Source organism: Arachis ipaensis, chromosome B04 (genome assembly GCF_000816755.2).
Source record: "Arachis ipaensis cultivar K30076 chromosome B04, Araip1.1, whole genome shotgun sequence".
NCBI classification, from domain to species: domain Eukaryota; kingdom Viridiplantae; phylum Streptophyta; class Magnoliopsida; order Fabales; family Fabaceae; genus Arachis; species Arachis ipaensis.
This window is the reverse complement of record NC_029788.2, coordinates 129,167,788-129,172,885: the sequence shown is the minus strand read 5'-3', so window position 1 is coordinate 129,172,885 and position 5,098 is coordinate 129,167,788.

Below are 5,098 nucleotides of genomic sequence, written 5' to 3'. Positions count from 1 at the left end.
TGGAAAAAAAAACAAAAAAAAAAAAAAAGAGAAAAATGATACCATTTATACATATCTAGAGGACTAGAGGATTGATTTAATATTCATATCACATTCACAACAAATTTACTTTTCATTCAAATTAGGATTGATGTGTACACATACATAGATGTTGAATGAATTTTAGCATGACACATAATTGTAGGTGAATTTTACGATTTCCCCCCCTCAGCAAATGAAGAACCTTTTAAAAAGAAGATAGAAGGAGGCAAAATTGCCTGAACCAAATGGAGTAGTTTGCCCTCAATTTACGAAAATAGTTTGGTGAGACTCATCATTATTATTCATACGTTGGACGGAACATGTGGCAAATAAGATGTCACATTATTGGAACTGGTTCACTGTTGTACTAACATGTTTTGAGCAATGATTCTAACGTATCAAAGAAAGTTGCATTATTCCTATTCATATCTCGACCTATACACTTGGTAAATTTTTTTTCATCATGCAATATATGATATGATTACGAGATTGACATGTATGTTACCAGTTACCAGCAGTGGCCATCATATTGTTGTAGGAGATAGTGGATTCTCGCGCCCCGAGTTATTTGCCTAACAACTCGCATGGTGCCTCCTCCTCTTATCAAACTATATTATACATATCAATCTTTTTGGAATTAGATGAATCCTGAGCTTGCAAGAAATTTAATTATTTTATTAACCAAGGAAAAAAAGGGTAAAAAAATCCATTGAATAACAATTGCCAAAGATGGTCTCACATTAAAAAGAAATGAAAGATTCATAAATTTAAGGTGAAAATTCATGTGCAGTCAACTTTACATGAAGTTGATGGTTAAGAGCCGTTAGATGAAAATTTAGTCAAATTAGTCAAATCATCTAACCGCTTTCAACTATTAACTTGACGTAAAGTCGACTGCACCTGAGTTTTCACCTAAATTTAATGTCTTATTAAAGGATTTGAATTGAGTTAGATGTGATATTTTTTCGTAAATTTTCGATGGCCAATAATATAACTCTCCACGGCAGCTCAACGAAAAATCTAATATGTATTTGAATTTAGAAATAAATATTAATTAGGTCACATGAAAATATATCAAATGATGATTGATGAATATGAGGACTTGAGGAGTGGTATTTATTAAAAATCCCATGACACTTAAACAACATAATTATGGTAACCTTTATAAGTACTTGTCAGTTGTCATTTTTTTAATGGATAAGTGTTTGTCATTCTTTAATTATTCTATAAAATTAAATTAGATCTATTTACATTTGAATTGAATCCACCAAATTTTAGTAAATTATTAGATAAAAATTCATGTAAAATTATTTTCATATAATATTATTAGTTCAGAATCATTAAATAATAATTTAATCAAATATGTTAAATAATCAAAGAACAACTTTACATAAAGACTATATATAAGTCCCTACTAAATTATTAACACGCGGGGGTATCTTATTATTTTGGACCGATGAGTATTTAAATTCTAATGAATCTTCACATGAAACTGTAATGAGCTTTCGGGTTTGATCCTTGGTGATCTGATCTGTATGTCTATTGAATACTATGATTTAATTTATATTTGACTTTTTATTAGTTAACAAATTATCATAAAATTGTACAGGATTTTTTAAAATATATTGCTTTGAATGTTCGTGACAATGAACATGCTAAGTAAGCACGTGACATCTATTATTGATGTCAACTTCATTCTCGATTTCCTTTTTCCATGTATATGATAGAGAATTTGTCAGAATATTGAGAAGGTTTGCGTTTGCAAGTGATCATCATCACTACTTAATTAGCCAGGTCCATAATCTTCCACGTATAAGATATGAAACTAAAGTATTTTATGCGATTCAATTATTATGTGTTATGACTTGCAATTCAAATTAAAACGAGAGAAGGAAAGAAGCAAGTTAGTGTTGATTTTATTGTTTAAGTTGTTGGAGGATATTGTAATAATAATTAAACTAGTACCTACTAACACATGTAAGATTTGAAAGGCTGTCTTCTCATGTGACATATATATGATAAAGGTCTAAAGGATAAGATGGAATCAAAAAGTGCAATTTGCCTCTCTAACATGCTTTGTCCCTAGTTTAATGCTCACACAATTTTGGGACCCTTTTCTGCATTATTCCTTAGAATGTGAACAATATTCTAGTTTTGCTCACTTTTGAGCTTCCTTTTATCATAACATCAATCTCTTTCATTCTTTGAGATTCCCCTATATTTTTCACCTCCCCCTCTAGCTACCTATATATATTGAGTAAAGTGGACAATAATAATCTCTCAATTTAATTTATTATGTAACAACTATATATATACATTTTTTTAGTAAAGTATCGTTTTTATCCCCAATATTTGTGATAAATTCTATTTGTCTCCCTAACGTTTAAATCGTCATATTTGTATTATTAATGTTTATAAAAGTGATTCAATGTTATCCTACTATCAATTATACTAACAAATCATATTATGTTTTTTAATTATTCTTACTTAGATGTATTTATTCTCAATTAGGTCTCACTTGAATGTGTTCAATTTTAATATTATACCCACTATTTGTGTTTAGATTCAATTATGTCCCTAGAAAAGTGAATTATGTAAATATTGTAGAAATTAGTTTCAATATTTGATGAGCTATTTTTCGGAGTACATTATCGATTCTATCTCAAACATTTGTATTTTAACTTCAAGAAAGGATTTTTAAAACTCAAACTAAAGCGTTTATGATGTGTAATTGACGGCAGGATAACATTGAATCACTTTTACAAACATTAGGAATACAAATAGAACGATTCAAACGTTAAGGACACAAATAGGATTTACCCCAAACGTTGGGGACAAAAACGATACTTTACTCTTTAATTTATTATGTAACAACTATATACATCTTTTTATAAACTTATTAAGTTAAATGCTTAATTTATTATAAAAATTAAAGATTACTAAAGTTGGAAACCAAACATATAGCTAGCTGAAATTATTCTAAGTCATTTAAATAAATTAAGTACCACATATTAATTACCTAACATTATATATATGTTAGTCATCAAATTAGGTAAATGTCATGAAGATAGATATTATTGGTAGATAATCATATGATATGCCAATATATATAATTATTAATTAATGGGGTCCGAATGAAGCTTCTTAATTGGACTCATTAGAGTTTGAGAGAAGTAAGATGCAGATGGCTTGCTTGCAATTCTAATTAGCCTATGTCCAATAATAAGTAAGGAACCTCGTGATGCTTCACTTTTTACATGTGATTGTGTATCCCCTTTTCCATTTCCACCTTTAACCATAGATCACCATCAATTCCTTTAGGTATGTAACGTCAAGCAATGATTAAATATATAATATAACATTGATGCTTAATTCCATATTGGTGCAATATTAGCATTATCTTTAATTTAACCGTTATTAATTATTATATAATGTTTACATATATTTGGTTGATGTGGTTGAATTAATCTATATTTAATTGTGTATATGTTATATTCAGAACCTATATATATTTTCATCATCGCGGTCACTATGATAGACTATACATTACTATATATTATATAATACTTGATGTTGAAGACTTAGTTTCTCTCATAGAACAATCCACATGACCTTCATGCAGTGTATGATTATTATTGTACTTCATCATGATTTTTTGGAACCACCATTAGCCATAAATTACTAGACACAGAATCATGAGGAATTTAGAACAATTAAAACTTTCACAATATTCGGAGGTGGCTTAGCTTATTCATATACGATAGTAATCCCCTTTATTAGCATAAGATATTTTACTTATAGATTAATTTTTATATCTTTCCTTGTTAATTAATTATATACTACATGATATACAGAAAAATAAAATAAAAAATGGGTAATGCTAGAGAGAGAAAAAAAAAAATCGGAACTTGCTTCATTTAATATTTATTACTTATCGCGACAATTAATGAATATTAAATAAGAAAAGTTATAGCTGTTTTTGGATAATATTTTTTGGTTACCAAACAATTCCGACAAAAAATATAAGAAAAAAACAAGGATTTGAACGAATGATTTTGAATTATGGTGTAGAGTCCCAAATTAATTGAAGAGAAAAATAAAATATGATTAATAAAGGCGTAGATACCTCTTTTTGTATTACATATAATAGATATAATATTAGAATTCTATGTCTAAAAAATTTAGAATTTGATCTTTAATAAATTCTAAAAATAAAAAAATAACCTAAAACAAAATAGAAACTAAACCTAATAGTATCCAATAATTCATCAATTATTTGCAAAATTAAACATGACTGTATATTTCTCTTTATAGCTGATTTAACCTAATTCTATCTTGGGAAATTGCACCCCATCTTACCTTTAATTTGACAATTATTATATGCTAATAGTGTCGATACTAAATTTTCATTATAGTAGCATTTATGAAGAGGACTATTCCATCTATATTGCATGGACATAATTAATGGTATAGTATAATAAGTTCATTATTCGTTCATCTACCTTACACATTTTGCTTAGTGCAAAACCTAGCTAGAAAACTTTATTAGGTCACCACTTGATTAGGTTAATGCAATTGCTAACAAGCCAATTTATTATGGCAACATTATTCCCCAAATTTATATCGTTACATGCGCAATTAAATGTTGTTTGGACTTTGGAGGAAATATATCTTAAGATAGAGAAAATGCATTCTTAACTAAGGTTCTTCAGCAGAGCGTGACACAGCTATTAATGTATGTTATGCAGTTTCCGGACATTAAGCTGTCCCAAATATATTATTGCAACTTTGTACCTTTAAATAATATAATTAGTAGTACAGTGTATAGGGAGCCTACATATGGATTTAAATTAATTAATAATTAAAGGTGTAGACTGTAAATTAAAGTTCATATATATAAAATCGGAAATGTTTGGTAACCAAAGAAAATCAACAAAAAACAGCTATAACTTGTCTTATTTAACATTCATTAATTGTTGCGTTAATTAATTAATGTTAAATAAGATAAGTTCTGGTTGTTTTTTTTTTTTGTCTACCTAACATTACCCATATAAAATATCTTCGGATCAGATCATTA